The sequence below is a fragment of the Sardina pilchardus genome, chromosome 5, assembly GCF_963854185.1.
Source record: "Sardina pilchardus chromosome 5, fSarPil1.1, whole genome shotgun sequence".
NCBI classification, from domain to species: domain Eukaryota; kingdom Metazoa; phylum Chordata; class Actinopteri; order Clupeiformes; family Clupeidae; genus Sardina; species Sardina pilchardus.
Window position 1 is genome coordinate 10665254 of NC_084998.1, and position 21242 is coordinate 10686495.

At 47.3% G+C, this 21242-nt stretch overlaps 1 protein-coding gene across 1 annotated transcript in view; it reads right to left on the reverse strand.

Annotated features, from left to right (window-relative positions):
* Positions 1-1757, reverse strand: part of tiam1a (TIAM Rac1 associated GEF 1a) — a 64337-nt gene extending 62580 nt beyond the window's left edge. Inside the window, exon 1 of the mRNA XM_062536402.1 lies at positions 1473-1757. The gene's annotated coding sequence lies outside the window, so the exon portion shown is untranslated. The remainder of the gene's footprint in view (positions 1-1472) is intronic.
* Between the last annotated feature and the right edge of the window lie 19485 nt (positions 1758-21242).

The window sequence follows — 21242 nt, forward strand, 5'->3', positions numbered from 1 at the left end:
CATATACATACAGATCCCCCCCCCCCCCCCCCTTAACACACACAGACAGATCGATCAGTGGTCTAATACTAGCCCTTACTCTCCTTTGTCCAGGACGTATGTGTGGACACTACCTGCTCAGTTCAGTGAGCTGAATGGCGCAACTGTTTGTTGCCCGGCTGCATTGTACTCTGTCACATCCAGCTCTATTGTCTGAGACAAAACACGGCCGACACTCCCCTTTAAACAATTCAAAGACTCTCCCAATAACGTGCCACAATCTCCACATGGCCACTCATTGACGGGAGAGTGCACTGTCAATGTGGGCAGACTGTGTGTGTGTGTGTGTGTGTGTGTGTGTGTGTGTGTGAGTACAGGCTCAGGAATCTGGTCCCCCCCTGCTCTCGTCTGGACGCTTACAGTGAGTGACCCCCAGAGCAGCTGGGACCCTAAGACCTGACCCCTGCCCTCACACTGACCAAAAGAAAAGAAGCAAGTGAATTTCTGTCCCATCTGCATTCTCTCTCTCATTCTCCCTCTCTCTTTCTCTCTCTCTCATTCCTGTCTTTGTCATGTCAACTTTATCTATCTTTCTCTCTCTCTCTCATTCCTGTCTTTGTCGTGTCAACTTCTCTTGACACGTCTTGTTTCTGACACGACCGCCTCTGTCCCCCGTGTGTGTGTGTGTGTGTGTCCGTTAGCGTCCTGTCTGGAGTTCGGTCCACTCAGCTGCCTCTCATTTCTGCCCCTTGTCATTTCCCCCCTTAACCATAATCTGTCCTCCACAATGGCCATATTGACTTTGTGCTAGCCATCACAGTGATCTACTGTCCCCACAGCTCATCACATGCGTTCGGACCACACACGCGCTCACACTCGCACATACCGACGACACACATATACTTTAAGCATAACTCACGTGTGTCTTAAGTGACTCTGCAGTCAACATATTTCATATAGAGAGGTGTATAGGTTAACTTTAAAGACGAGACAAGGAACTCATAACAACGCCTGCTAGAGCTTAGCCAGGCATAGACACCAGTGAGGGAAACACAGTGGGGAGTAGTTGAGTAGCACTATTAGTTGTAGTCTTTTACATGTGGTATGGGACCGATTTAGCTCAAAGAAAGTCCAAGAGACGCACAACACAACAGAGCTGCCCTGAAGTCAAGAGGACAGATTGGAGATCTCCCCTCTCTTTCTCTTTCTCTCTCTCTCTCTGTCTCTGTCTCTCTCTGTCTCTCTCTGTCTCTGTCTCTCTCTCTCTCTCCCTCACATACACACACACACACACACACACACAGACCCCTGTCTGGGGAGCCTTTACAACCACAGTGGCATTTGTTTCAGACTTTTCAAACACACACACAATCTGGCCATAAAGACACACACACACACACACACACACACACACACATATTTACACACCATGACACAAGCTCTGCAGAGTGTGTCTAACTCTAAGAGCTCAAAAATGTTGCTAGAAATCTCACCTCTCTCTCTCTGTGTGTGTGTGTCCGTGTCTCTCCTAGTCCCAGCCTCTCCTAGTCCCACGGCTGCTGTGTCTGTATCTCCGTTTCTGTGTGCGAGTGAACTCCTGGCATCAGATCCAGTAGCTTCTCCGTGCGCCGCTCAGGTTGATATCCACCGCTACTGTGTCTGCTGCCTCCGCCGCTGCTGCTGCGTTTTTAAATAAAGTCCTTTTAGACACGCCAGTATCTCCCAGTGTGTCTTTTGAAGCTAGCGCCACACACGCACGCTCACTCACTCGCTCGCTCGCTGCGTTAGAGCTAGTGTGCACGTATCTATGTGTGTGTGTGAGTAAGTGTGTGCAGTGAGTGAGCAAGCTTGTGTGTGTGTATGTGTGTGTGTGTCCTTCCACTCAGACCGGTTTGAGGGGTGTGAGAGCTCCCGCGTGTGTGAGCGTGTGTACATCTGCCTTCTTTTTCTCCCTCCCTCTCTCTCTCTCTCTCTCAGTCAGCCTCCCCCTCTCTCTCACCCTCCCTCTCTCTCTCTCTCTCTCTCTCTCTCTCTCTCACTCGTCTGCTCTCGCTCTACCCTCCCCCTTTCCTCCACTCCTCCCCCTCTCTGCCTCTGCCTCTCCAATTTCACCTCCCCCAGATTTGCGATCGGCTGCCAGCATGGATGTCGGGGCTCTGCCTTGAAGTCACAAAATGCCCCCTGTATCTTTTTTAATTGCTCGCTCCTGGGTTCACAAAGTTCACACACACACACACACACACACACGCACACACACATACCCACATATGCAGCCAGACACAGACACACATCCACACACATCAGAGAAACACACAAAGAAATCGCCCGTATACCAAACAGCTTAATCGCAGTCAAAAGAGTGTTTTGGGGGGGAGAAGAGAAAAAAAAAACAGCATTTGAATGATTCAAGATCTCTGAGCAGCATTAATAAAGAATGAAAACATGCACACCCACACAACTCCCCCCCCCCCCCCCCCCCCCCCACACACACACATCTCACATCCCCCCAGTGTCCTCACCACTCACATCCTTATTTGGATGCTCTCCTATCTGGAAGTGAGGGAGCGTGGGAACCAGATCTCTGAAATCAGAGATTAAAACCACAGCAGGCTCGAGACGGAGAGAGAGAGAGGGAGAGAGGGAGGAAGAGAGAGAGAGAGAGGGAGGAAGAGAGAGAGAGAGAGAGAGAGATACAGAGACGTGGGATCATATGGCACTCTTGATTCTTTTGTTTGTGAGGACTGTATGCTGTAAATGCTAGTGAATGAGTAATACGTAAATACCAGGAACACACAGAGCTCGGGCAGGAGTGTGTGTGGGTGTGTTTTGTGTGTGTGTGTGTGTGTGTGCGCATATCTTAGGCGTGTCACTAGATTCTAGGGGACCTGTTTGAACACCTTAGTGGTATAGCGTGCCTGCGTTTGGATATCAGTTATCACCACACACAGAGCATGTCACACTTTCACTGCAATCACAGCATCTGAGATCAGAGTCGAACTCAGAAATGCAGATAACATTGATGAATGAGGAAGACAGACAAGGGGATAGGGGGATAGAGATAGATGGCCAGAGAGGAAAAAGAGAGAGAGAGAGAAGGAGGAGAGGGAAACTGAGCATCACAGAGCTCTGGTTTCATGGGGCATTTCATGTACATTGAAGTAGAGGCTTCTGCTCAGGCTCGTATGATCATCCAGATGTGTGTGTGTGTGTGTGTGTGTGTGTGTGTGTGTGTGTGTGTGTGTGTGTGTGTGTGTGTGTGTGTGTGTGTGTGTGTGTGTGTGTGTGTGTGTGTGTGTGTGTGTGTGTGTGTGTGTGTGTGTGTGTGTGTGTGTGTGTGTGTGTGTGTGTGTGTGTGTGTGTGTGTGTGTGTTTGTGTGTGTGTGTGTGTGTGTGTGTGTGTGCATGCGCCTACACAAAGGGCATGCTAATTTCTCTCATGTTTATTTGTATGTCTGTGTGCTGTGTGTGTGTGTACAGTATGTGTGCAGATGTGCGCAGCACAACATGCGTGGGTGTGTGTGGGAAATAAGGGTGGATTGGCGTGTCTAGACGCTGTGATTAAGACGGACAGAATCGGAGCGCTTAAGAGAGAATGGCTCCAGTGGCTGATTCAGCACTTACCCTTTGTGTGGAAGGGAGCGCTATCACTGTCCCTCCTGCCTTCTATTATGTCCATCATGACAGCCGAAAGCACTGCGAGCAATGTCACGAGAGTTAGCTTGAGTTAGTTTTGCTAAGACATCTAGATAGATATATACTTTATTGTCCCCATAGGGAAATTTGTCTTGGACTTCTCAAAGTATATGACCCGGTACAAAGACACACCAAACGACAACAAGACAAAACATAAATATGACACACAATGTACAATACTTCTTGAATTTCCCCTTGGGGATCAATAAAGTATCTATCTATCTATCTATAACAGTAAAGCCTAATGGCAATCTCCACTACAAATGGATGTTTATATGGACAAATTGAAGCTGTATAACCATCAGTGTTGTATTTGTATTGAGTATGAACTACCGGTGTGTACACTCAAGGGCCTGACCTGAGGGCCTTATTGATGCTCTTATTTTGAGACAGCACCATTTTGAGAAAAGAAGTTCTGACGTTTTTTAGTTATTCAGCATACTGATGCAGGTGGTTGGGTGGTAATATGGTAAATAGGTGTGGGAATGAGCTCATCTTGTTCCCCTGAAACCAGTCAAGCCCAAACATGCCCCGGACTATGACATTACAGTTGTCCCGCAGTGTGGCTTTAAACCCCCGAACACGTTTTTTTTGGGCATGGGAACGAGAGAGCGCGTCTCAGCTGATGAACACACCTAACATCCCCAGGGCGTTGGTGACATTCCTTCCTGGCAAACTGGCACGTCATACTCGAACGAAGGAGGTAAATACTGTATCGTTTGAGATAGAGAGAGGAAAAGAGAGGAGGACGGTCGGGGCCAACTGAAAAACAACCCCCGGCAGTACGTTAAAGCCATATAAAGTGCACAAAACAGAACGGAAAAGATCATCACCATCCATCTTGAATGCACACACTCTCCATTAGACTACAGCATATGCGAATATCTCACCAGAAAATAATCATGCCCAATTACACGTGACAGACTGAGTGACTGTTTAATACCGCAGATAGGAAACGTGTTCAGTGGTTAATCAGACCCTTTTGTTGTTTTCATAAATAATTACGCTCACATTGTCATGTTTCAATAATAAGGTAATAGGACAGGCAATCACATTTTAATGTAGCCATATTAAAGACCAGTGGAACTGTCAGGTGCTTCTGCATCTGATGGGCAAGTTGTGGCATGAGGCAAAATGAAGTCATTCGAGAGCCTGACTCTAGCATGGTAATGTTATTGTATCGTTCAGTGCCATCTCTCTCTCATTTTCTCAATCACGGTATGTACCTCAACAACCAGATGTACAGTATAGTCCAATGATGTTGTGCGTCGAGAGGTCACCATAAGAAACCTCTCTGAAGGGGGGCGCCCGTACCATTTACGGGTCCGAGTGCCCATGGGGACCCAGGTTCGAATCCGGCCTGCGGTCATATCCCAATCCCACCCCATCTCTCTCTCCCACTTGTTTCCTGTCTACCTCTTCACTGTCCTATACTAATAAAGGCCAAAAAAATATACTTAAAAAAAAAAAAAGAAACCTCTCTGAAGGATGCCAGCGATGTACGTGAGAGATGGACCAGACTTACGTTTAGAAGTCAGCCATGCATGTTGCGCATTTACCACCTCAGCAGTCTGGTGCTCTGGCTCGGTGAAGGGACAGGAGAGAAATCTTCACTCCTCAGTTGGTGCCATGTGGGGACTGCTGGCGGACTATGATGGCTGTGTTCCTTCCTTGGCAGGAGATCTGCATTCCCCCAGTGCCTCTTAAGAGAGATAAACCGCCCCCAGTATGTGTGAGCACGGACAAAGGTCACTCGACCTGAACACCTGAACAGCTTCACCTGTCTGAGCTGTCCTCGTATCAACCAATGGGGATTCCGTCGTGTCACTTAACCAGAACTGAGCTACGTTTTGCAAGAAACTTGTCAAGAACACTCCAGTCTGCCTTAGTCTGCACTAGTCGCATGGAATGCAGAATAATACGTTGGAGCTGTATCATATTTTGGCTTGGTAAGACAGCAGAGGGAATGAACAGAGCCTCTGGACGTGACAAGGGAGAAGCCTGACAGAGGAGTCGTGCCGGCAGCCATCAAACCTAAATAAAAGAAAACTCCCCCCCTGACACACACACACTCACACACAGTCAGGCGCGCGCACGCACACACACACACACACACACACACAGACTGACAGACACTCATTTCAGTCACGCTAAACACAATGCCGCTGGCAAGGCTGCCATTCTTTATCTCCAAACCCCCGGCAGCTCTGATTGCACATGATCGAAAAAGAAAAGCAGACTATGACGATGGAGCAAGATAGTGAGAGGAGTGGAAGAGAGAAAGAAAGAAAGAAAGAAAGAAAGAGGGGGGAAAAGAGAAAGGGGGCAGGAAGAGAGGGAGGGAGGAAGGGAGCAGGGGGTTTGGAGTGAAGGAGTCCCGAGAGGCAATGCAGTCAAAAAAAAAAATGAGATTGAGTTTGGAGATTTGAAGAATCCCCCCGTTCTTTATCTCCCGCTCCACCACCGCACCCCACCCCACCCCACCCCACCCCACCCGCCAGCGCTCCGCTACCCCTATCTGTCCCTCAGCGCGGGCGTATAGCGTCTAAGTGCAGAGTAAAGGCACGGCTCCTCTTTGTTGTGCTGATTGACATGGTTTATTCATTTGGGGCTGGATCTCCTCTTCTTTCCCACATCTCCCATCCTGTTTGTGCCAGGCCACTTAGTACACACAGCACAGCTGTGCAGCTGCTTAAAGCAGACGACACACACACACACACACACACACACAAACACACACACACACACACACACACACACACACACACACACACACACACACACACACACACACACACACACACACACACACACACTCCACATACAAACACACTCCACGCTCCCCTCAATTGCACTAGGGTCTCCAGTTATATAGACCCTTCGCCATAGCATCAGAGACTGCAAAACGCCGGTCTGGTTTTAATCATATTTGTCCAGTATTTTCCGAAATCCTTTTATGTATACATCTTGCAGGTTGCCTTGCGTTTATGGCTTTAGATGTTGCATGAATGTATGTTCACGTATGTTAAATATTACATAGCATGTCAAATCAGGCGCTCCATAATTTATGCCGACAGTCCTATGGAGGCTGTGGTTGAAGCATGTTTGCTATTTCAGCGTTTAATGTAATTAACTGCTTCACAGTTAAGAGATGGGGTTTTTGCGACGCTAAAAATGGCTCGTGTTGTTGTGCAGCACAGACACACACGGGCCGCGTGAAGCGAGTGCTTAATGTGTGGAGCGGGACTGCCGGTAAAAGCCATGCATCTTGCAAGCGAGTGTGTCTGTCCTGCCGCTGTTGCTGAATTACATTGTCATCACCACCCAACAGCCCTAACGCGGTACTCTTAAGAAAACTATTCTAGGATTACTTCTGGCTTGTTTTGTGTCAGCATTATGCATTCAGTGTTGTGAAAGCCTGCCTTAGTGTGCTGTTTTGCTCACTTTGTGGAGGTGCGCTTAGTTTTTGAGTGCTTTGGCGAATTGGCAGGCGCACTCTGCACGGCACGCAAGGCGTGTTTCAAGGCGAATCGCATGGGGCAAAGTTTGTGTACGGAGTCAAACACAAAAGAAACCACAGAGTCTCACCTGGCCGCCACCCCTCCTCCACCCCGAGACAACCCACCTGCCGATCTTATCAGGCCCCTTATCGGCGCTTATCAACGGTCAGGTGCAGATGGAGGATGTGGACGGAGCGGAGAGATGAAGGGTCACTGCGGCCACGAGGATATGTAGGCCAGCGCCATTTTCACACACACACACACACACACACACACACACACACACACACACACACACACACACACACACACACACACACACACACAGCGCGGTCCCCTCCCCCACCACACGCACGCACACCCACATACACAAACGCGCATGCGCACATACATACATACATACATACACACACACACACACACACACACACACACATCAGCTTACGCCTACACTAATGCTATCAGATGTGATCAAGTCATCCCCACCAGCAGAGCGAGCGAGCAGAGGTGATGAATAATATAGAGACTACAGGTCTAACAATAGCACTGGGGGAAGTCACGGTGGGAAACGTCAGGGAAGAGATGGAGCTTCTCTATGTCCAGTGCCTCTGTCACAGCTGCCCAGGAGGCGCAACATTTCCTGAAGGGGAAAAATCATTGAATCATTGTCCCTGTCAGTAGTCATCTGTTAGCTGACGAGTGCTGGCAGCTTACTGACATAACTGAGGGACTGATAATAAACATACTTTCACCGTAAGTCATAGTCAACGTGTGTATTGCGATACATTCAAGCTCTTTCCATGGAAGAACCCTCCTGTTTTTGCCAAAAAAAGAGGCTTTTGGTAAGAGCTGAAAAGATGTGGTTTCGGTCACTGCATCTTATGAATCTTATGATCTTGAATTTCCCCCTGGGGATCAATAAAGTATATCTATCTATCTATCTAGAAGGGAAGAGCCTGCAACTGGACTTTAGAACGTCGTGAGGCGGTTTCGAATGCTTGTGTGTTGTTGGCCGCGTAACGACGCGTCCTCCATATGACATCTGCTCGAAGAGCACAACCCTCCACTGGCCCCATGATCCTTTGTGCCTCGTGAGGAATAGTACCCCGACTTTATCTTCAGTTCTATTTAATTATTCTCAGTATAATTAAATCTTCCCTTTCCCTGGCTTAGCCTCCTATCTCTAGAGGAGAGCTGTCATTTTTTTCGCCCTAACGCAGAGGATAAGAGTCAAAGATTAGGCCTGTTTACTTATGTGAGGTTTATTGGAGTGCTTCTTTGTGTTCTTATCAACATAACTGCAGCATCCCCAATGTACCACATGGCCACTGTTACTTCAGTGAAGAGACGTAAAATGGAGTCAGATTTCTCCCCCAAACTTGTTTAGAAAGGGCTTTCTGAGTGAGATGAGTAACATGGCTGACAGGCACTGCCTCCATTAAAAACAGCCCTTTGTTTGGTTGTTTGATGCGAAGACTCTGCTCTTGCTTTTATACCTGAGGTAAACCATTTTAAGAGTGGCTCTCCAGCTTCAGCGTTCGCATATAGACCTCGGTGAGTCGGAGTGCCTTTGAAGAGCTCACAGCAGCAGGAATAAAGTATCGCAGCAGAGTCTGTCACCGCTCCGAGTGGCTCACAACACAACCAAGCTCTCCTACTACGGCCACTCCAGCTCCAAACAACAATCTTCGGCAGGACAAAATGGAGTCTTCTAGTGGTACTAATGGAGTACTTCTGCCTTTTCAGACAGGCCACAGAGCCTATGGAAGATTCTTGATAGCCCCAGTGGGAAGACTATAATAGCAATAATAGCATTCTAACAGTCTAAATAGGAGGGAGGGAAAGTCAACGCTGCCTGTGTTCTGAGGTCATGTTTGAACCTCTGTGCGTTGACACCTAGCGGCGGGTCACCCAGAGCAGCGTTCGGATCTCATGATCTCACCGCCCCCACTGGACCGACCGCCGGCCTCCTCTGATAACAGCTGTTGCAACTTTTATGGCGCAACTGATTGACCATAACAGGAAGTTGGAGATTACACTCAACCGTGTCGGAAGAGAAAAACAAAGACGGAAATGAAAAGAGAGAGAGAAAGAGAGAGGGAAGGAGAGAAAGAAGGAAAGAAAGAAAGGAAGGAAGTGAAGTCAAAAACAAACAGAATAGCAGAATCACCTTCCTCCAAGGGGATTATGATTAACACATCACACATCTCTCTCTCTGTCTCTCTCTCTCTCATACATACATACACCCACACAGACAGAAACACACACAGACACAGACAGACACACACACACACACTCACACACACACACTGCTTCAATGTGAGTCCTAGCGCCAAGGTCAAATTCGAATGCGATAATGAATATTTATATTTATATTAATGACACATCCTCCAGGTTGTGGGCTGGAGAGGGGGGAGGGAGGGGAGGGAGGGGGGGTTGGAGGGCACAGAAGGAGAGTCATGCTGTGAATATTTGGGGCAGTCACAGAGGTCCGAGCACTCACCCTCCAGCCACTCCTGCGGTGTCTGCGGACGTCTCTGTCCACTGACCGGCCCAAGAGATAACACAGGCAAGATGTGGCTGCGCTGCGGTCAGGACAAAAGGGATTTCAGCGAATGCTGACAAAGACGCGCTTCCAGACCGCTTCTCTTTGTGATGGAGGATGATGTCGTGGGGCGCAGGATATGATGCAAGAGGGTCTGTCTCCTCTATCCTCTGATAAAAATGACATTATCTTCATAGACTTAAGCAGACTTCTAAACAAACACACACACACAGACACTGACACAGACACAGACGCACACACATAAACCCTGACAGGGGGGAAAAGAGAGCTAGAGAGACTTTAAAAAAAAAAAAGTCTTACTTTGTAGATCCTAAATCATATTTTATAAATGAATATTGGCTGAATCAGCTTGCATATCACCGGTTACACTAAAGTTCTCTACAGTAAAAATCATTTATACATTGAGAGAAAGATATAAATGGGGAGTCCCAGACTGATCAGCAGTATCATTCATCCCCGACTCCATCTACTCCGTATCCGTGGTGATCCACAAGTCATGTGTGGCAGCCTGAGTAAACATGTCCATCTGCTCGCTGCCATCTCCTAACGGCGGGCGGAGAGAGGCGGGGAAACCCCCGCGTCTCCAACGGCATTTCAAGTTATGACACCCCTATCACAACCAACCATTCAAAATGCAAATGGACCGAATGAATATGAATAACGGCGAGGAGGTTATTACGCCAGGCAAGGCGCGGAGACGAAGGTCAGAGCGCAGGCGACACGCAAATGAGGTCCCCCCCCCCAACCCACCCACCACATCTGCATTTGCAGCTTTTCTAATATGCATTACTGTCTGGAGGACGTCATGAATTAGACTGTGATGTGGATGAGTCGCGTGGCGGCGGCTTTTGGGAGTCCTTTGAGGATACAGTATGTGTTGACTGAAGTGGCCCGATGCTGCAGGATCCTGCTGCTTGTCTGGCAGCATTAGTGGATGAGGATGTATGACTCTGGTCCAGCTCCTAAGCCCTTCTCAGGCTGATGGACAGGATCCGAGCAGCTATATGCATGCTAATGAAACGCATTAGCGGATTATTACATATGACACACACACACACACACACACACACACACGCACACACACACACACACACCATATAGGACACACATACATACACACACTGAGGGCAAAGGGCAGATACACACACACACATTCAACTCCAGCAGCTTGACTAATCTATTCAATCAGAAAATCTCTTGCTACATGTGATGGAGAAGAATGGCGGCCACACAGGTTGTAGCGGATGTGAAACCAATAAGGAGTGTATGAGAATGGAAAGGAGGGGAGGGGAGGGGAGGGGAGGGAATCTGATTAAAGGAAATCTGTTTAAAATATGAAATGTAGTTCCCGGTCTCCGAGTGAGGCCATGCATGCCTGTGAGGAAGATTGTGCTCAGAAACGTGTTCAGCATGAGCCTATTCAGAGAGAAAATGGCAGATAGCAGGCGAGAGAACATGAATGAAGGTGAGATGCAAGAAAGATGCAAGAGTGGGTGGGGTGGGGGGTGTAGGTGAGAGAGTGAGAACTGGAGAAACTCATAGAGGGAGAGATAATGACATCAGGCAAGAGATAATGAGACAGCCAGACAGAGAGGGAGAAAAATAGAGTGAGGGAAGGAAAGGAGGAGGAGGAGAGAAGGAAAAGAAAAGCAGAAGGGATGAAGGAAAAAAGAGAGAACTGAATGAAGGAAGACAGAGAGAAGCAAAGAATACGGGAGGGACAAAGAAAGAGAGAAAGAAAGAGAGAGCGTTGAAGGGCAGATGAGAAGAGCGAGAGAGGGTTTAAGTGGTCCTCTCTAAAGTGCTGAGCAGCGCTGGCGAGGGCTCCGCCGGGCCTCGTTAGGCTGCGCTCCCGGCCTGTGTGTTCCAGGGCCACAAACCCTCTCCAGCCCACATCAAAGCCCTTGGCCTAGGGAGCGCCGCGCAAATCAAGCAAAACGCTCAAACCATGCAGAAAAGGAGAGTTAGACGCGGGGAGGTTGGGGGGAGGTGTGTGTGTGTGTGTGTGTGTGGGGGGGGGGGGGGGCACTGGGAATGGAAGTCTCTGACCGATTGCAGAAAATTAATTTGAGAATAAAACACACACGCAAACATACACCCGGTCCTTGCCCTCACCGACACACACGACACGCACATGCCACCCACCCTCGCCCAAAATGAAAAGCATTCCATCAGAGCCGGCTGTTATTTCACCCCTCGAAAATTAGGATGCAAATCTATGCAGACAGATAGAGGCTTCGACGGCTGCACAAAAAGAAGGGATGCTGATTGGCTGGGGTGGTGGTGGTGGTGGTGGTGGTGGTGGGGGGGCGTGCGGGGAGTGTCGTCGTCAACGGCGGCGGCCTCCGTGTGACATTTAGACGACGCGTGTGTGCCTGCCGAGCGAGTGACATGAGTTGCCGGCGCGTCAGACAGCCTGCTGCAGGATGCAGGTTAATGTCATGCAGATGAGCTCTGCCAGCGCAGCAGCACCGGCTGACTAATGACTGCCAGTCCTAGATGTCTTCATGACGAGGGGGGAGATTACGGGCAGCGTGTAGGTGCTCCAAATGAAACATGATTGTTGTGTGTGTGTGTGTGTGTGTGTGTGTGTGTGTGACAGGTTTATGATTGAGGTGATAGAGTTTATCAACTGTTTAAATAAGCCTGTTATTAGACAGTGTTACTCACTGCTAGTACGTGCTGGTGCTGCTAGAATGTGAATCACTCGAGTATCAATTACACAGTCACAACATGGAGTGCGTAACCACTAACAAATCAACAGAATAATGAAAGACACATGAAGTTAACCTGGGGCCTATTGCACAAAACTAGGATAAGGGATTAACCCGGGATATCTTGGTTATCCTGGCTCAATTTATCCGTGATCCAGTTGCACAAAAGCGGGATAGGGGGCAGCAGGATATGTTATGGTATAAGTTACCATGGCGATTTATTCTGTGGAGCTAGCCTGCTCCTGACCAGGCTCACAGCCAAGATAAGTTGATTCTAATGGTAATTACATTATCTGATTGGTTCAGCTAGCTGTCATTCAAATGAGACCTCCACGTGATTTTTTTAAAGAGCTGTAGATTCCATTTATATATTATTTGCAACATGCATTTACTCGCAAAACACAGCAGAATGTCTGCCTAATACCATATGGATGTCATTTAAATTATGGTGGCCTTATAATTAATAACATAGCCTACTCGTTGTTTGCTTCTTTTTTGACAGATGTTTGATGAATAGCCTGCTGTAGTAGTTGATTGGAAGTGGAGGGGACATTTTTCGAAGGTGTTTTGAACTAATTCGGCTTTTAAGACAAATTAAGATACTTTGTGCATCTTTGCGGTGGCAAAGCGCTTCCTAATGACGTTGCGTGCCGAGACAAGGAAGCTCTCACACACGTGGGTGCATACGTAAATTTGCATTCAGTTGATCTGCCACACCTACTCCCGCTATGTAACAGAAATAATCATGATCCCCCATCCAAAAAAGTAAAACTTTACCTCGTTGTTAGTCTATATCAAAAGCGGTTGTTTACTTTGTGTGCAAGACGCTATTTTTCGCGTCTTTTTTATTCCAACCGCGAGTTATTGGCAGAGAAACGAGAACGCGCACATACACCGGATAACTTACACCTGGCTTGATGAATCCGTGTCTGCTCATCCTGGATTGGTCTTTGTGCAACCAATTCAGCCGGTATGCTCTTGTTTAGGATTCAATGATCGCGGCTCAGTAACTTATCCCGGATGTCTTAATTCTGCTTTTGTGCAACGGGCCCCTGATCATGAATACACGAAATTAGCCTGCTCATCATCAATAGCAGCTTCATCATAGTTTTCTTAATCTGAATGGCTTTTAGATCCCAGAGAGGTTGTATGTTCTGCCATATCTCCATTGCTCAGCACGCAGGACAGGTTTGAAGACCACAGTTTCAGGGCAGCAATAGCAAAGAGTTACTTCTGTGCTGTTGGGGCAATGGGCCGACATCCATACCCTGACAGGAGGAGTAATGGAGAGGAGAGGAGAGGAAGACGTGTGAGATTAGAGCAGTTAGACAGCACAGGAGGAGAACGTCCAGCCTGGAACTGGCCTCTGGAACTGGCCTCTCTTGGCAGCTCTGGGCAGCAGGACCTGACAATCGGCGTGATCCAGACGAGCGGTGTTCCTGTCACACGGCAGAGAGGAAAAACACCCAGACCGCACGTACAAGCAGCCCTCTAAGGCATCATTACAGACCTCTGGAAAACACTCCGCTGTTTCTTTCTCTCTCCCTCTCTCTCTCTTTACCTCTCTGTTTCCCTTCCTCCGTCCATCATGGTGGAGGACAAGCATCCCTCTTGGGCACCGTATAGCCAGCCGCGGCGGACAGCACACGCGGCATCATGAGGCGCGGAGATGTTGTTTCAGAATCCAGACTATCGGCAGTCCTAATGACCCTGACTCCACAGCCCTGTCATCCCGTGTCATACAAACAACCTCGCCACAAATAACTCCACCATAAATAACCGTGGCTCTCGTCTCGCAAACCCCTCGCAGGTGTGAAATAAAGGGCTGCCACACACCTAGGCTGAAAATAGCAGGGCAGGTTACAGTGTGTGTGTCAGAGGAAAAAAGGGCCGTTCGTCCTTCACGTCTTGGATTAGGGTCAAAAGCGCTGGAATACATGCACATACATGGGTGCATGTTTAGATGTGAAGTGTGTTAAACAGTCTAACTTCATATTTTAATGCATCATGTAAGTGCGTATTAGAGTATTTAGTGAAAATATACCCTTCTGCTTGGACGATATTTTGGATTCTCTGCCAGCCAGCTCCATACAAGCACAAATAATTAAATATAATGTCGTGCCAAGTGTGAGTTCAAATAACTAGATAATCTGGAGTGGTTAAAAACTGTATTTTGGCAGAAGAGGATTTGAGTGTTTTTAATGTGTGCGTGTGTGTGTGTGTGTGTGTGTGCACATTAATTTGTGTGTGTTGATGGGGGTGGGGGTGGAGTTCTGAGAGGTCATACTTGTTCTGAAATACAGAGAGTTGTAAACATAGGGTCTCATTGCTGGAACACGGTCCAAGATAAGAACAGCACATGTGGACATCATGGCAAGAGGCAGCACGGATAGCCAGTAAACACTGAGGGGGAGAGACAAAGTCTACATTTCATAGCCACAGTAAGGACCAACGGCCACATTTTAGTAGTCACTTTAGACAGATACATCAAAGCAAAGATGATGTACCACTATTGGATGAATTATATAAAAAAATTGGCATGCATTTTTGACATATTACATTAGTCTTCATAATGTATATAAGTACTATGTTCTGAGGCAAAGGATGGCGTGGTTTAATGCAAATTTGAATCAAAACATGAAATATCCATATATTGACACAAGTGCTGTTCATTTCATTTGAACCTTTGTTGCCTTGGATGCCTCATCCTATACTGTGTTGGAAGTAGGCCCATTCATTTGTTTTTAGTCAGTCTTAAAGCAGCCCTATCCTGCAGAACGGGTACCTCGCCGGGCCCTGGGAGACTCTCTCTCATGAGTCCATTCATAAGTGAGTCACGGGGCTGACGCTGGGTCCGGGCCCTCTCTACTCCCTGGCTGTCTGCTCGGTCGGCACGCGACGGGAGCCGCTGACAGTGACAAATGTGGGTCAGAGGCACCGGGCTTGACCCTGCATGAGACCCCTCACTTTGCTGAGGGCGGGTTTTTGCTCTCCGCCGGCGACGCCCGAGTTGCAACCTGACCTTTCCCTCACATACAGACAGAGATGGGAGGATGGGAGGATGGGGGGTGTGGATGAGGAGATGAAAAAAAAAAGGTTTTCTTGCATCACTGCCAGAGATTATGCTTTGAATCATGAGAATAATCCAAATGTTGTAGTTTTGGTGCCGTATTTTGAGGTCAGTGATTCACAGGACTGTAAAAACCAGCGTGGCTGAATGTTAATGCCCTGAATCATTCTGCGTGGATGTCAAATGAAATAAGATTTAGCAGGTATTCCCTATAGCTCTCTCTCTCTTTCTCTCTCTCTCACGCACACACCTCTCTCTGTCTCTCTCTCTTGCACGCACACTCCTCTCTCTCGCTCTCTCTCTCTGCATCTGTTTTCTTGCGACATAAACCACAAAAGTGCAAAATGAACATGGATGCACAAACACATCTAATGTCCTTTGTCATGAGCTGAAGATAAAAAAAACACGTATCTTTAATTCACATTCACAGCATAACATAAAATACAAATATTAGCAGAACCCACCACCCCACCTTCCCAGAGCCCATCCTCCCTTCACCACCACCACCACCACAGCCAACAACAAAAAAAAAGAAACCCATTAAAATGGGTACGTGCTTGTGTGCCTAACCAAGCAAGAGTGTTCGCCTTCTGTTTGATGAACCACTAAACTCGTGCCTGTAGTCGCTTGCGTGTGTGTGTGTGTGTGTGTGTGTGTCTGTGTGTGTGTGTGTGTGTGTCTGTGTGCGTTTGTGTGTGTGTGTGTGTGTGTGTGTGTGTGTGTGTGTGTGTGGGGAGCCCCTGCTGTGCGGGGCCTCTCCTGTGCTGACTGGAGCGGCAGCCCCCCGGCCTGTGTGCTTTATCTACTCGGCACGGAGTGTGTAGCGCGGCCGGGGTTACGCACACGTGCAGCAGTGCCACACGGCAGGCAGAGGAAGCGGAGCGGTGCTGGGATGGGTGGAACATATCCAAGGTGAGCAAATTGGTCTCCAGGCATTAAAAAAAAAAAAGAAAGAAAAAAAAAAACATCAGGTGAATGTTATCCGATTCCGAGCACTGCACATGTCGCTTGTGCGACTGGAACGCTGTAACCTTTTGATAACGTGAATAGCCTCAAAACTGTGTCTGGTTGGTGTGCGGGACTCAAATTTGCTTTGAGCCGCAGAAAGGAAAGTGTGAAATGGAGCATGTTTCTCGTCTCTCCAACAGCCATGAGAGGCGCGTCAGGGTTAGCGCTCACTGCTCACTGCTCACGGCCAGCAGCCTTTTACACAGAATCAGTGTCAAGCCGTCCCATGAAGCTCACAGCTTGCATCACACACAGAAGCTCTCTGGATCAGCTGGCGCACACACACACACACACACACACACACACACTTTAAAGACAGTGGTGTGTGAAACTCAAACAGAGCCTGGTGTGTACAGATGAGGGGGTAGGAGTTCTACCTTCATAAAGGGTTTGATTTTGACAAATGGGGCTGTCAATACAGAGTCATTAGGAGAGTAAAATCAATCATGGTTTTGAAAATTGTATATTCAGTGATTTATTTAGTATTGTTGGAGATTAAAATATTTCAACTGCTTTGTGAAATACTTTCCTTTGATAAAGGCTAAACAATGAGTAAATGAGATTCTTTGGCAAAGGCTCACCAATTAAAATTTCAGCGTACTGTAGGTTCGGAAAATGTTGGATGAACAGAATGTCATCAAGCTTGTGGTTGTTTTCCCTCCGCTTGTTGTTACTCATCAAGAATATTACAATCATTACAATTTGAATTTTTCAAATAAGGAGTTCCACCTTCATAAATGGTGGCCGTGTCTGCCTGGGGCACCCGCAGATATATTACATGGCATACCTGGGTTTTTATCTGTCAGACAATCACGAGGAAGATCATTAATTTATGAGCATTCCAGATCAGAGTTTAGATATGAAGCAGAGCATGGCATCACGTGAGGGCGTTTTAATTGGCCGTGGCGCATGTTTGTGTAAAGATTGATTAAATATGCGGCAGCCTACCCCTTTCCGTTACCTTGCAAATGGAATTATGTCTTATTGATGAGCACAATTACAGTCTGGGGTCTAGGCTGTGTGTGTGTGTGTGAGTGGGGGGAAGCTATTCACGAGCACAGACAGGCAGACAGACAGACAGACAGACAGACGCTCATTTACAGTACGACCTCCTCACCCTGTCTCGCCTTCACTGTCCTAACACACTCCACCGTCACCCAGTGCCACCCTCTCACTGACTCTCTCTCTCACACACACACACACGCACACACACACACACACACACACACATACACACACACGACATACACACACTGCCGAGCTTGCGAGCGGGCACCAATGGCACAGAGATATGTGGGGCATGCAAATAAAAGCTGGCGTGCCAGTGTTAGAGAAGAGTCTGCCCTTGGCATATAATCGCTCCCATCCCTCCTCCATCCGCATCCCCCCTCCATCCCCCCACCCTCCACCCTCCACCTCAGCTGAGGGAACGACTTCCCTTTTCCAGGTCAAGCAGCAGCAATGCAATCAGACTGCGGCTCCAGCAGTGGAATTTCGCTTGTCGCGTTGGATCAGAGCGACCTTGTTCATTTGATGCAACACACTCTTAGTCACTCTGCCTGTATGTAAGCTTCACAGAGAGAGAGAGAGAGAGAGAGAGAGAGAGAGAGAGAGAGATGCGCAGACACGCAAACACGCATAAACATTTTTAGACAATTTCACTCTCACAATATCATTGCTATACGTTCACACACATTTTGAATCATTCAGCCTTTTTGAATCCTTGGATTTGCACATTAAATGCTATCTTCTGTACACACACACAGACATAGACACACACAGAGAGAGAGAGAGAGAGAGAGAGAGAGAGAGAGAGACACTCAGCAGAGTGATAGCATTAGCATTAGGGAAAAATGCTTAAACATCAGTTTAGACACAAGAAGCCAAGTGTGTGGGGGGTGGGGAGGATTAAGACATCAGAAGGTAAAATTCCTCTCGGAGAGGGCTCATCCCAGAGGAGAGAGGGGAATATAATCCCCCCTCAAACGGAGAGACAGCAAAACTACCACCCACAGAGGCATTTAGCCCCCCCCCCCCCCCCCCCCCCACACAGACACACCACCACCACCACCACCATACACACATACACATGCACATGAGCACACACACAAAGACTCATAACACACACACACATACACATGTGCACACAAACCCTGTTTCATCAACATCAGCAGGTTCACACACACACCAGTCATGCCACTTCATTTCCAAGTTCCCAAGTCTACTTCCTCCATCCTCACACAGACAAGAATGACTGTACAACCACACCGTTTCAACACTGATACTGCAGGAGGTTTTGCACAGGCACAAGACAACTCTGGGGACTGGTGCAGGAACATATGCCGCACATTTACCCTGTAATCATATGGGCCATGATAAATATTTCAGCCCCCAGAGACCCGGGACAACATGCACTCTCGCAAACGAGCAGGCTATGGTGGAGGCTGTCTTTTGTCTTTTAACCACCGCATAATGAAATCTACCCCCAAAAAAGGATACATTCATTAAAATGCAAAAATGCCGGATTGTTTTTAAAGTAGGCCAACCGATGTAAAAATATCCCATTATTAAAAGCGCTATTAGAAGTTCAAGTAGAAGTGCATCAACACTGAAGAGTGCTTTCAGAAATTCACAATATTTACTAGACGGCCTAGACTTCAGCGCAACCTCTAGATTTCAATGCAGAAAGTACTCTAAATACATCTGCTACTGTGCCAATGGGACAGTTTTGATTGATGACTGAGTTATGAAAGTAAACGATTTACTGATAAGATGTTTTCAAAGTGAGAAGACCTTTTGGTGTGATGACAGAGAGCTGAGTCGTCAGATAGGCCTTGACAGAAGTCTTTACTAATGTGATGTTAATAAATCTATTGTAGCCTGCAGTTAGTGCTGATGTGGCTTGTCTGAGGGCAAATACAAATTACTGACAAACTGTCAGATGGTGCTCTAGCATGCATGTACAGTACAAACACACACACACACACACACACATGCACACATGCGAGCACACACCCTCTCTCTTTCACTCACACACACACACACACACACACACACACACACAGTGAGAAAGAGAAACAAACAGCATACTAAGAAGCCAACTGACCAAGAAAAACAACAACTCATCCCAATAATGGATACTATTTCTAGACTGGACTGTCTGCATTTTTTTGAACGCGTGAAAAGAACAGCGTCCAGGCACAGGGAGTTTCTCTCTCTCTCATCTTTGCAATGTCTGTACATGCAGAGAGCACAATGACGATCTCAGACTGAAAGGTCATTAGTGGCTTACCAAGAGCGCGCAATATGCAGCGCAACCTCACCATGGGGCTCAATTCTCAATTCAAGCAGAGATTCTGACAAATGAGCTTCCTTTTTCGGAGCAGGTCAAGCATTGAATCTGACAAATGAACGCTTTAAATACGGTTTCACCACAAGTATTCACACTTGTAAACAAAACTAAAGCTTTCCTGACTGAGACACTCTGGTTATGGTTATGTTGCTTAGCAGACGCCTTTGTCCAAAGCGACATACAAACAAAAATGTACTTACTTATACTTACTGTCTTACTTGCAGATACTTCACAAGTGTATCTGCTTTTGAAACAACAACTATACTATTTGACTGCCAGATCATTCTCCCATTTGTGGTCACCCTGGCCATTATTTCCTCTTCACCTGATAATACACCAAAATAGATACAGGCCGTGACAAAGATCTGACTACTGAAAACTAGTCCATGTGAAACACTATGCATAGGCAAATGTAGGGGACAGGAATAATAAAGAATACGGAAAGGAAAGAAAGGTAGATATGAGAGATAGAGACAATTCTGTGAATAGCAAAGCTCCAGATAATGTTTACTGCTATACTGCCTCATATATTTTTGAGGTGAAATCAAAATGACGTGTGAGTCCCATATGACGTGTGAGATGTACACGGATGGTTCCGGAACGCAGATGGAGGAAGAGCGAGCCAGAGAGAAATGTGTGCCACCCTGTTTCTGTTCCCCAAAGAGCACGAGAGCACTTCACACCTGAGCAGAGGAACTCACACACACTTGACAACTGCTCTCCACAAACACACACACACACACACACACTGTAAAAGCATTTGCTCACAGGCCACACACAAACAACACCCCCTGATTTCACACAGACAAGCTCTCTCTCACACACACAGGGCTCCATGACATAAAAAGTCAAAAGTTTGACATCAAACAAGCCTGTGGTTTTACATAATCAACACGACTTTAGCTGCAATCCAACTATTTCTGCTTTATTGACAAAACATTTTGTTTCTCTGTATTTGACTAGGCGGTGGCCTACTTTCACTTCCTTAAAAAGCCTACCTTGATTCTCGCTTCACTTTGACTGTTATCTTTCGTGGCTCAGTTTAGCGATTTGGGAGATCCGGCACACCCCACCTCAGGTCTGTGTCAGGATCGGTTGAAGCCACATCTAAAAAAGCCTTCATTTGCCTTGAGGAAACCGATTTGAATACTGGATTTAAATAACCGCTCCGCTGAACTGCTGATGAACAGTCAGGAGAAGTGTTTGTTCGCACACCCTTTGACCAGGAGGAACAAAGCAGCTTATTCAGTAGGCCAAAGATAAACTCTGCCAAGAGCCAAGTACACTCTGAACTCATTATCTCTTTAATGTATCTCAAAGGGCCTATGGACCGTACAGTCCACACCTGTCGTCCAATACT